The 13,304-nt window shown below is 54.5% G+C and overlaps 1 long non-coding RNA gene across 1 annotated transcript; it reads left to right on the top strand.

Moving 5' to 3' along the window:
- Window positions 1–3,242: 3,242 nt before the first annotated feature.
- LOC125949883 (uncharacterized) lies at window positions 3,243–4,645 on the top strand. Its single transcript, XR_007468683.1, has 3 exons — window positions 3,243–3,557; window positions 3,912–4,222; window positions 4,312–4,645. It is a non-coding gene; the product is annotated as an uncharacterized LOC125949883 (long non-coding RNA).
- The last annotated feature ends 8,659 nt before the right edge of the window (window positions 4,646–13,304 follow it).

Raw genomic sequence — 13,304 nt, 5'->3', positions numbered from 1 at the left:
GGTGGCGCCCGTTCGCCGCCGGTAACCGTAAATTCACGTTGACAAAGACACGCGGTATGAGAGCAGACGCGAAAGAAGAATAGGAAGAGGGCAATGGGGAAGAGAACGTACGCCGCTGAAGCCCCTAACCTCATTTCACCGAGTGCCGAATTATTCAAATTTTCTAGCTGCATGATTTTTCGTTTTTCGAATTCCGATTCCCTGAAGTCTCACAACACATGCGTACACACACACACACGACAGGGAACACTACAAGCTGCTACGACTACTACTGCTACTGCTCTCTCCGTCTCTCATTCGATCGTGTTGATGATGGACACGTTGAGGGAGTGGGGAGTGGTTCAGCCCGAAGGCAAGGGGGGGGGGGGGGGGGAATCGCACTTTTCGCTAATGCGCACTAAAGTGAATGACAATTGGGGTGGTGGTTTCGCGATTCCGTGTCGTCCGCCCATCCGTCCATCCTTCTTCTCCTGTCGCCAACCGGTGCTCGTGAAGCCGCACAACGCGCGCTACTTCAGGTACCTGACTGTTTGCAAAATGGATCAAGTCCCGGTTCCTGCTTAGCGCGCGTCGTACAACGTCGTTCACACCCAACAGGCGACACAAAGTTGCGCTGGCGGCGGCCGTTGTCGTCGTCGTCGCCATCGTCGTTTTGTGTTCTGCGATGCGATCGTAGTAGGTTGGTGCTCTGCTTTGTTGTTGTCGGTTGCTTTCTGCACTACTTACCAAGCAAGCAACACTACGCGAGAACCCGGATCGTAACCTTTTGCCGCGATGCAATCCCGACCGACTTCACGTCTAGAAGGCACTGGATGGTGGAAAACGAACGAATTTTAATGGTGCCAGACTCCCGGAAGGGGAACCTTTCCTCAGCTAAGTGACCATACAACACATGTCGCACGGGGCTCCTACGATCCTGGCCCTTTTTTTTTTTTTTTTGTTAGTTTAATCACTCTCTCGCGCACCCACAGCTGCTGTGCCTATCGGTCTGTGGTTGGTTTCGCTTCCGGCTCGAACACAATGCTCGCCGAATCACCACCAACCATCTGCCTCGAGAACAAAAATAGCTCAAACGTGGCCATCGTCGTCGCCGTCGCCGTCACCGTAGTTGTCGCGGAAATTACGCGATAGTGGCCACGGTGGGGTTTTTTCAAAGGGGGTAGCAGAAGAGTCGCGCTCCCCGAGAGGGCGAAAAGTGGAATGAAAAGTAAAATCATACGCCCCATTCCGCGCGACTCTTTGGCTTTGCTGATCACCCGCGCCAGCATTGCTGAGGCTGAGGGTCTGGTAATAATAATTCAGATCTTGTATTGAGGCAAACCAACGAGCGAACGAGCAAGCGCAACAAGTACACAAACACATAGACAGCGTATGTGTGTCCGCTCTCCAAGGTTGGTGGTGGCATTCGACGGAAAACCCCCATATTGCGCGATGATGATAGCCAGAGGAGCCAGAGAGCCGGGAGCCAGCAACCAGAGAGATCAAGGAAGTCCAATTCACTTTCGCGAGTCGACGACGAGTTCGAGTTCATTAGCGCAATACCTACAACAAATCGCACAAGAGGAACACCATGAGCAGTAACAGCAGCAGCAGCAGCTTACCTTCGAGTGATACAACGCCATTACACGGTATGAATGTTCATCATCATCATCATCGTCATCATCTTCTACTGCGGCCACGCCGAGACAATCTGCTGTCCATGCGGGGGGTGGTGGTGTGGACAACCACGACTGTTGCACGCACTCAACCCACACACAAGGGACGGCGGGACAAAGCACTCCCCCTCTCTCTCTCTCTCTCTCTCTCTCCTTCCACTGGGCCGTCTGTCCATTTCTGTCGTTCTCCTGTTAGTTAGGAGGGGGTGGTGTCCACGATGTGCGCGACACACGTCTAGACGGTTGACCCCGTGCGCCAAGGTTCATGCGCTTTGTTGCGAGCGACGGTGGTGCGGTGTACGTCTCCCTCTGGGCGTCTGGCCATCAGCTGGTGGTGGCGGGTAATGCGGTCCAGTTTTGCAGTTGCCCGGTAGTCATCCTTCATTTTGTTTGTTGTATGCGGGTCCATATTTTGCAAAGCAGCAGGCGAGCGATGCCACGATCACTGACCCCTAGCGACGACGACGGCGGCGGCGCCTTCTTGGATGATGCAGTGTACCGAGGGCGATGTCATCATGCGCGCCCCATTCTCCTCGACGCAGGTGCAGCTGCACCGATCCCGGTCTCCTCTGTCGACGACCTTTCGCCATACGCCATACGTCCCCCCTACCCGATGGTGTGACGATAGCCGTTCGAGCGCTCGCTCGTTTCGCTCTCATTATTGTCCGCGAGTAAAAAGGATTCTATTTTTGATAACATTCGGCGGAGGAGAGGAGGCGTCCGGGGAGGGCGCCGGGGGCCGGGCGGTGTGGACAGAAAAGACAAAAGGCAAACCGACGTCACACGGTCCCAGACGAAGGCGGCGCCAGGCGGTTCATTCAACCGGCGGCAGTAAAATCGTCTTGCGTTTGATACACATCACCACACTAGCACACACACACACACACAAGCGCGCACACACAAACCGAAGGCACACTAACAACTAGCGCCGGATGGACACTTCGGACGAAAGGAACCAACTTCCCTCACCCGGGAGAGAACCATATTTGAACAACGTTACGTTTGCTGCCGCTTGTCCTTGCCCGGTGCGCATGGAAACTGCTGGAAAGCCACACCACACCGATCCGACGGTTCGACCGGCACACCACCACTGTCGTCGACCTCAGCTGAACCGTCACACCACACGCAAAACCGGATGACACTGGCTGGTTGCTGCTGCTGCTGCTGCGGCTGCGGCTGCTGCTGTCTCTAAGGCCGATCTCGGTCGTCGGTCCCCCGTCGTTCTGTGGTGTCTGTCTCTGTGTCTGTCTCAACGCAAAACAGTCACGCGCGCTTCTCAGCAAACCCTTGTCGTCGTCGACTTTGCCGTCGTCTGTTCTGTTTCCAACGGCTGCTGCTGCTGCTGCACCACACTACGCTGCTGATCTCTCGCACACATTCACGGACCTTATCGCGCGAAGCAGTCCCAACGTTGCGGTTGTTAAGTGTGAACTCGCGTCCAACTCTCTTTTTCGTATTCTCTCTCTCGCTCTCTGTGGGGCCTGCTGTGATCTTGTCACATGCCCCACCAACAACCGAGCCGGGCAATCCGGTGACACAGAACGGCCAGACCAGAGGTTTGTCAGTAACTAATTCGCGAAAAAAGTGTTCTAACCCGCAGCTAGAGAGAGCGTTCTCTCCCTCTCGGACACAACACACACACTGAATCACCGCAGCAAAACACGATAAACTACTGTCGCCCCACCGGAGGATGACAACGCGACAACGATGATGATGAACTGGCGCTTCTGAACTGCCACGATGGCACCGCAAGACGACCGACCGACCACCAAGGGTGCTGCTGTGCTGACTACTACCGCGCTCGCCGACGGCCATGATTCGAGTGAGGCGTGGTGGTGCCCGACAGCGCCATGTTGCTGCTGCTGCTGCTGCTGCTGCGACTGCTTACCGCCGCCAGCCAAGGTGATCATCGCTCATGCTTCGCGTGCGCCCCGCTTGCTGTGTCGATGCGTGTACATAGAGACCATTCGGGCTGCTCCTTCTTCTTCTTCTTCGCTCGACACTGCGCCTCTCGCTCGCTCGTTCGCTCGCACATATCGCGAAGCTCGCAAAACCGAAGTGCGCCGGCTCTCTCGCGAACGTCCCCGCTTCCGTTCCGTTCACCTAAGGACTTCTTCAGACTCCCTCCCCCCCCCCCGCTACGTTGGCCGTTGCCGAAAGGCTTATGTGTCTGGCTGCCTCCTTTCGCTGCCATCCCTCCGAACCCTTTTGCTCGTGCTCATCGTTCTCTCTCTCTCGTTCGCTCTTTCCTTTCAGCTCTCTCTCACTCTGTCATGCGTGTGACATCCGACTCCCCGATATCCTCTTCTTTGGGGCGGTTTGCGGTTGTCATTAGAGCGTCCTTCATCGGCCGGCGGCCGGCCGGCCGCCTGCACACACTCCGAATGCACCACCGCACCGTCGGCTATCCAGCTACATCCGCCCCAAAACGACGAGAAGAAGCTTTATTTAATATACGCGGCCAGCAACCCCAACAAACCCGGACCCGGCTTGCTGCGTTTCTACCGGTGACGACGGCGACGAGCAGAACAACCGAGCGGTTGGTCGGCCGGTCGGTCGGTCGGTCGGTATGTACATCGTGCCTCCTGCTCTGGCAACCGCTCGGGAGCGAGTGTCTCTCTCGTTCTCTCATGTTCTCTCTCTCTCCCTTTTTTAGCGTGCGTATGCGGACCCAGTCGCGACTGCGTGGGGGCCACTCACCAACAACGCAAACCCGGCCGGGGGGATACGAATGGCAAGGCAGATAGGCGGTTGGGTGCATCATCATCATCATCATCATCATCGACGCACCGCGCGCTGGTTCGGATTCGAGAGCGGTTTTAACGGATCATTGGCCGAGACTCGAGCGAACACACAGACACACAGCACAAACACAAACGCCCGACCCGAGACAGACATCGTATATCATTCGCCTACTGCGACCCTTTCCCACCGCCGCTCACTCGGATCTCATCATTGCATTCCACACGCAGTCGCGCGCATCCTTGAAGCGTTCCCATTCCGCGAAAATCGCGAATGTTACTTTCATGCGTCACGCGCGGCATGAAAGTAACAACAGCAGCAGCACCAGCAGCAGCAGCCTCGCACTGCCAACCGGTTGCCAAACGGACGGACTGATACACACAAAGACCTCGACCGCCTACACGGTTCTGTGCGGCCAAGTAGAGAGAACACAAACCAAACACAGCAACAGCAACAGCAGCAGCAGCAACAGCGACAGAATATCCGTCTCCGGCTAGACACGGAAGCCAGGGCGTAAAAGGCAGGCGAAGGGAAGGTTCAGCGAGCGGCAACAGATGCACGTCCTTGAGAAGCGCTGTGCCAACGCGACGACAACGACACCGATCCGCTTGCCTCAATTCCAGCGGCTGGCGGACCCTGACCTGACATCGTTTGCCCGGTTCGTTCGCTCATGGCGTTCGTGGTGCATCATCATCTGCGTTGCGCGTTGCCACCTTATGTGGCTGCAAAAGGATCCTTGAGTGAACATGGCTTTTGGCTCACAACAGCTCCACACCATCGCCAAACCTTTTCTTCAACCCCATCCGATCCCGATTAATGCTGATCTGAACCGGTGGTGGCTGAGGAGGACAGCAATCAGCGCGAAGAGGATCGGCTTTTCGGAAACCCGGAGACTCGCCATCCGTCATGACGCGCCCATCGAGGATCTCGCATCTCGTGTGAAATCAACGCAAATCAATCACAAGGGACGGAAAGACGATGAGATACGCATCAGCAGCACAAGAAGCTGCTCAGCTCCGCCGATCGAGATCTCTTGCAACCTTCCCCACTTGATTACTTATCGTCTTCATCGATCGATCGATTGCTTGCGAGCATCTTATGAAGGGAGAGAGTGTGTGTGTTGGTTGGTTTTTTCTGCTCGCTAATTGCTTCACGGCCGGTTCGAGTTCGGTGACATACCGTCCACCCAAGGTCGCGCGGCTCACCGTAAGGGCTCACTGCCGTCGCAACGACGCAATTTAAATGTGAAGAAAGTATGGAACTCGTCGCCACATTGCCTTCTTTTTTGCAAAACTGTTCAACTGCTGTTGCTGATGCTCTTGCTTTCAGGTCACTGGCATCGAGTGGAAAGGGAAGAGACTTCGCACCGAAGAAGAAGATGAAGAAGAGGAAGCGCAATTCGCTCTCCCTCATCTCCCCACCCCCCATGTCCTGCGATCATACATCCGCAACGGAATCCACACAAGAACAACCACTGCGAGTGCGAGTTGCGAGTGGAAGAGGAAGCAGAAAACCTTTAAATCCATATCAAAATCACTTCACCTTGAATCATTCATCCGTTCAATACACTCCGACCAATACGAGCCCCCTCCCTCCCTTCTGCTGCTGCTGCTCAGGCCCACCACCGGCCACCAGCACTTCTCTTTGCACGCATCCCCCCCTTCCCCCTCGAAAACAAGCTCCACGAGCGAATTGGCAACGGTGTGCGTGAGTGGTGTTTCGCGATTTTCGCTTCCAGTTCCTTCTACCACGATCGCTCCTCTCGTTGTCCCTCCCCTCCTGTTGTTGCAGTTTATGCTCCCCACTGCTGCTGCTGCTGCTGCTGGTGGTGGTGGTGGTCGGCACCACCGGCTAAAGATGGTGGAGCCATGTGCATGCACGAAAAATTGGCACGCGAAGAACCGCGAAGAGAACATCATGCTGCTGCTGCTGCTGCTGCTGCTGCTGCTGCTACTCGAAGAGAACTCGAAGCACCGAGATGTGGTTAAAGATAGGAGGACAGTGAGGTGAGGAGCGGATGAACGAAACACTAATAACCGAGAACGAAGGAAGAAGGGAGAAAAAGAGAGAAAGAGACCGAGCGATCGTGCAAAGGAGTTGCGATCACCTACGACGACGGTGGTGGCGGCTTGCGCCGGTTGCTGATATGGGCGGGATCGCAGGGGCCAATGGGTCAACGATTGCTCGATCGCGCTCCCGGGACGCGAGAGCCGTGCGCGCGCCCGTTCTCTGAGCCGCTCGTTGTCGTCGTCGTCGTCGTCGTCGTTTTGGCCAATGCGATCTGGAGGAATGGGGGCGGGGGAAAACGCAGAGGAACACGGAAGCAAAAGGTTCGGGCTGACGCCGATCCGGTCGATCGTGGGATGTACCAGCGCGCGTGAAGTGAACGGAACGGCATCGTCGCGTCGCGATCGACGCGAGCGAGAGGCGAAAGGTGAGAACACCGACACCGCCACCGCCACCACGGTGTGAACTAGACGTGACGAATCGGAATTGGATGGATCCGATCCGATGGTAGCAAAAGAAGGGGGGAAGAAACAGAGGAAGGAACGAGTGCAGGATCACCGGATTCGGATTCGTTCGTTTGTATGTTTTGGATTAAACGATCACGAGTCGTCAAACAGTGATCGGTTGAATTATGATGATGACGAAGATGAAGACACCATTCTAGCAGTTGCTGCAACTCTGGAAGATAATAAACACCACAGGTGGATCCCAAAAATAGGACAGGCAGAAGTTTGCTATTCGATTGTTCTATTAAAATGCATTTTAAACATTCTGCTAGCAAACACCTCCCAAAAAACAGATCACAATGTTGGCCGCAGAGCGAAGCGGAATTCGGTTTAAACAGCTGCTAACAACACGGAATGGTACATTTATCTCACCATCAAGGGGAGCGCAAGGATCAAGCGATGGAAAGACGGTGGAAAGCCGGTAGCCGGTTTGGTCACGTACCCCGGAAAATGCGTGTCAGCTCAGATGGTAGATGGTGGGGCTAAAATTAAACGCAAACGTAAGCCAGAGCTACGGCCACGGGGATACAGTGACGCAACACTGGCTGCAGACCTGCTTTTGACCGAGAACAATCATTCGCTAGCGCTTATAGAGGTAGAGCGATCGAGAGATCAAGATGACATGTTGACTATCGCACACTGTCCCCTACAAAGGTGTAGACGACAACATTTGGTGGATTAAAGCCGCAACAACAACAACCACGTTCAGAGGATCAGAAGTTCATTCCACCTTCTCCCCCAGCAAAAGTGATGCCGATGATCATGAAACTGATGATCGATGGACGGCCAGAACCGGAGACGCACAAGACACACACACACACACACACCGCAGACTCAAAACAAACGCGCGAATGCAAACGGCCGAGAACAAGACGAGGATTTAAAGGCGAGAAAAGGTGAGAGCAAAAAAAAACATCAACAAATTCTCTTCCACTCCCCCCCTCTCGCCTTGGTGGCATGGTGCGTAAGAGACGCACGCACAATCCCCGTTGCCCCCCTTTACGCACCTCACCCCCAAAGAAACCTGGCGCGAGGTCCGATAGACGCAGAGAAACGGTATTAAAATGGACAAGATCGCGGCGCGAGGAAGACGCGCGAGTGCGTACGATCGGTGCGTGTGCCTTCGTTCCGTCTCTGCGTGTGTGTGTGTGTGTGTGTGTGGCGCTCGTCTTAACTGTTTTAAGACACACCGCCACCGCGATTCTTACGCACTGCTACCACAAGCGAGAGATAGAGAGAGAGAGAGAGAGAAAGAGAGACCTAGACGATCGCCGCGGTGCGCAGTAGACTGCGCGATCATGATGTTCCTTCCGCGGGGCGATCTCTTGTGCGTGTGTGTGTGTGTGCGACAACCTTTCTCCCCCACTCCCCTCCTGCACGGTTAACGCTCGCTTTCGTTGCTGGCGCTTATTCCGGGCCGCGGAAATCGATCGCGATCGCAAACCGTTTGAGCCAGGAAAAAGCGGGGGAAGGGGGGGGGGGGGGGGAGAGGGAAACGCATCGCCCCGTTCGCATACCCCACACGGGCTAGAGGGGGAATCCATAGCGAACGGATGCGGATGAGGAGAGGAGAGAGAATTCAATCCCCAGCAGTTGAGCAGCACCGCACCCCGCATGTACCACATCTTGCACCATCCCCCGCCAAACCATCACTCGGATGTTGATGTTGATGACGATGATGATGATGATGATGATGATGAAGATCAGGAAATTGAATTTTTCTTTCTCGCAACAATTTTAATTCGTTTTCTTCTCCCCGTTCAAACCGATCCAAACCGAGGTGAGGAAGGGGCGGGGTGGTTGATTCCGTCAGCTGCAACCCAGTTCCCGGTCGCATTATGGACGTGTGGCCCCCCTGTTGCTAGGCTGGCCACTGGATGAGAGTGGCTAGTTAAGGGGAAAATCAAGGTTTATGGCCCGCGGACGTCGTTAAGAGTTATCAGCACTCCCGCTCCCGAAGCAATGCAAAAGGGTGCATAACAGGATTCCCAGATTTGTCGGTCGAATCATCATCAGAATGCATCGTCAGCCGGGGGTTGTCACCGCCGGGGTTCGAGGAATCGCAACGTTCGATTCGCTCACCACCACTTTGTAACCACTTGAAGTAGCGGTACCGGAGCCGTACCTAGAAATCGTTCGCGCCCTGCAACCGGCCACGGCAACTTGTCGCATGAGTCACCGGCGCCGCGTTCAAAACGGTGGTTTCGGTTGATTACAAACAACCCGCTGGAATCCGCTGGGATGCCGGTGGTGATGTGCTCGTGCTCGCGGTGCGCGCGCCCGCTCGCGCTTAGTTACAAATTAGTCAGCATTAGTCACATCGGACGCGGCCACCCGGCAATGAGCCACCAGAAATGCCCACAGCGACCCAATCTCTCTAGCTCTCTCTCTCTCTCTGTCTCTTTCTCTTGTGATGTGATGAAATGGGCGCGTGAAAGGAACGCCGGAATTGCGCCAATACGCCAGGCGATTGCTAATCATTGCCGTTTCGTTGGAATGGACCACTGGAGTGGGTCACACGAAGGCTCATTACTCATCAATGGCTGGAGACCGGAGGAATGTTATCGAACGAGAAGAACTCTTTTACCCGAAAGAATTCAAATATTGGATCGATCGATTATTTTGGGAAGAGTCTCCTTAATTTGTGATCCTTGACGAGATGACGAACCGCTTTCTCGGGGATCTTGGATCTCCCCCCGTTGACAGCTGGCTTGCGACTACATTCCCGGCCTCCCGCCACCTAAGTAGGCTGTGGAAAGGCGCATTCCCACAAGACAACACGGCACAGCACGGCAACGGTTGCTACGGTCGGCGGCTGCTGCTGGCAACAAATAGCTTTCTAATCGGCCAAACGGCACCGGTGTTACGGTGTTACGGCCGCAACAAGGCCGCTTTGGACAATTGGAAACACCTGGACCTGGGAATTGGGGGGGTCCAAGGCACACGGACGGATTGGAGTAAATTTCCGGTCAAAGTCGAAATAATTACCTTTCGGGAAGACTCTAATCAACACTAGAGCCTTCCCATGCGTGCGTGTGTGTGAATAGGCGCACACACGCGGGTATAGTTTTAATTTATTCTAGGGCGCACCTGGTTAGAGCACAGTTGGCCAGAGTTACAGTACCGGGGGCCTTCAGCCAGCTTTTCAAGCGGAATCGATGACCGACCGACCGTCGACAGCCGATCCGCGGGCTTCCCACGTACGTGTCCGGTCCGGTGGTAGCATATGAGCGAGCTATGAGGTTTCCCGAGTTTCACAACGATCTGTAAATAGACATAAAATAACATATAAATATATATATATATATATATTAGTTTAACGAAAGTTCCAGTTGCTGCCCAGTTCATGATCTTCGAGCCTCCGACTCCCCTTTCGGGGGCCTAATGGCTGAATTTATCATTCAAGCGTTGCAACTCGGTGCGCCGCGTGTGTGTGTGCGCTGGCATTCGGAGCACCGACGACCCTCGGCTCTTCCACCTTACTCTCGACCGTCCGTCCGTCCGTCGGTCGGTCGTCGAGATGGATTCGGAATTTAAGATCATTGAATTTAATACACATAAGCGCGTAACGAACCGGAACCGTGTTTCACCAGCTCCACACACACACACGGACACACGGACACCCTGGAGCCTCGCACCGTTCAGTTCAGTTCCTTCTTCATACCCTACCGGCTCCGACTTCCTTCGCCTTTTGGGAAAAGATGATTGTTATGGTTGTTGCTATATTTTGCTTGCTCGGCGCGTTCACACCGCGTGCGCGCGCAAGATCCGTCCGCAAGACGCCGGCCACTAAATTGCCAGCTAGTCAACCAGTCAGGGTGCCAGGGAGCGGGCACTACTGGCCGCGTCCCGCACCTCGTACGCCCTAAAAAACCCCGACCAATTAATGGTTTGTGTGGCCAAATGGGCCCCGAAGGTGTTCGGCCGGAGATGTTCAACGACCACGGCCCCACGACCGTCACCCCCGTGTCATAAACGAATAAACAATCGCCATCACCTAGTACAACAACCGACCGAACGAACGGACGAGCAAACGAACGGGCGAACCCCCTAACACTTGTGCTGCGTGGAAATCGTTACGGAGTCGTAAAAAGTAAAACTTTATCGATGCCACAAGGAGCGAGGAGTTAGTCGAGAGAGGGAGAGAGAGAGAGAGAGAGCAAAAAAAAAACAGGCCAGCGAATGAAGTCATTCCTCGCCACAATTGCTGACCGTTGGTTTGGTTTGGTTTTGGAAGTGAAGTGAAGGCAACAAAAAAAAAAGACAATTGGAAAACGAACTGAAGGAAAACTCCACCAGCACCACCACACCGATGGTGCACTGGCTGATTGGAGTCCTAACTCCGGAGCTCGGCTCCGGCAACAAGCGAAACAAAACAAGACCAAAAACAAACGACAGGAAGGGTTCCACAAACCGAGGCAATCCGTTCGTTACGATCGTCCAGTGATGGCCGCGGCCACGATGCTCCGATGTTGCAGTGTGTGGTGCCACAGATTTGCCAACTCTCTCGTCGATTCCACCGTCGCGCGGAGAAGACGGTGCGCGACCTCCGCCACCTTCTCCATCGCACTTTTATGATCCAGATTTTATTGTACTCCCGTCCCACACGAGAGGATTTTATGACTGTGCAAGAGGAGAAGGAGAAGGTGGTGGGCTTTCGCCGCGTTTCGTCGCATAAATATTCAATTATGCTAGAGGGGGCACCTCTCTCTCTCTCTCTCTCTCTCACTAGCGGTTGCGCCACATGTTGCGATCGTGAGCGATGGGGATGAATGGACTGAATGGCGGGGGAGTTGTTGGCATGCCATTTGCAGATCGGTCGTGATTGGCAATTCATCGGCCACACCGAACGAGTGATTGTCGGTGGATACTGTCGGTGGTTGTACTCGGTTGGTGTCCTGACGGCGAACATGATGGCCAGGATTAATTTATGACGACGACGACGAATTTATTTTTGGCCACATACCTTAATCGCCTTCGCGAATTCCTCGACGCGCCCCCCTTTTTGGCACCTGAATCCGGCACCCGGCCAGCAGATCCAGACTACCTTCAGCTGTCTGGGCCTGCAGCGGGTGTGACCGTGAGTGGCCGAGCCAAATGGGTCACTTGTGCGTCAAGGTGCGCTGTGTGCCAGCAATGCAATGCCGCGTCGCAGCACGAAAGGGAGGATGCGCGCACTTGAACAGGGCCGCCGCCGCCGCCGAAATTTACGTCGATCCTGGTGTCTGGCGATCGATCGACAGTTGGCTGTCCGATCGCGCAAGAGCGCGAGAGAGAGACACAAACACAGAGGTTCTGAGGATCTCATTCATAAAACGATGTATTCGACGCCAACGCCAACGATCGTTGGCCACCACCAAACGGTGAAACTTCGAGAAGCGCTCACGAGAAGCAAGCAGCGAGACGGGGTCGAAACGAAGTCCAGGCTGACCCCGCAGGGCGAGAGGAGGGAGGGGGTCGAAATCAGGCCAACCACCACCGGCCAATTGGCTTGGACCGGCCGGACCAGATGTCGACCGCAATTCGTGTCTCGGTTTTGTTGCCACCTCGCGCTCCTCTCTTACGTTTGGTCTTCCGTCAGCGGAATTTATGAATGAAAACTGTACTAAAAATAGCTCAGCTCGGTTGCAGCTCTAGCTAGACCTTCCGCTGGGTTGTCGGTTCTCGGAGAGATCGGATCGGTTACACTGTTTTTGGGGCGCAGATCTACCGGTGCGACCGGTGATCGGACGGTTCGATAAGCTCGTGCTACGTGGAGCACACATTTCTGCCCAAAAAGGCTATCAAGATCAAGGAATAAATATGATCTAGAATGGGAGACATTCGGCCAACGGCACATTCCTGACGCCTTCACGGTCAGTCTACAGCAGAGCGTAGACGTGTCAAGCTCTATGTTTGCAAGATTATTCCAGTGTAGTATAGGGAAGGAAATTCGCCGGGAATTCGTATTGTTCTGGATACTGGTTACTGAACACAACAGTATAGACGTATCAAGTATTACAGAAAAGTTGCTCCCCACGAAGGGTTCAAACGAATTCAAGAATTCTGCTCGATTACTGTTGACAGTGCCAAGTGACACCTCGCGAAAAGGTCACCAAACAGGCCAGCAGCCTCGGGGTTTTTTTTTTTATCTCGGTCCCGAACTCCGAAGGAACACACTCGAAATCAATTCACGCGACAAGACATCTTACCATTTATGGTGCTCATTTTTGCCAGCTCCGCGAATGATCCCTGTGCCGCTTGTGGTTTTGTTTTTGGTCTCGCAGATTGGCAACCCGCCGCAGGCCGATAGACTCCCTCTCTCGCTCTCTCTCCCTACCTCCTTCCCACACCCACACACATCCGGTGTGCGCGAGGCTTCTACCATCCGTCCATCCGTGGGTGAGTCACGCGC

The sequence above is a fragment of the Anopheles darlingi genome, chromosome 2, assembly GCF_943734745.1.
Source record: "Anopheles darlingi chromosome 2, idAnoDarlMG_H_01, whole genome shotgun sequence".
In the NCBI taxonomy this organism is placed as follows: Eukaryota; Metazoa; Arthropoda; class Insecta; order Diptera; family Culicidae; genus Anopheles; species Anopheles darlingi.
This window is presented reverse-complemented; position numbering and strand designations above follow the sequence as displayed.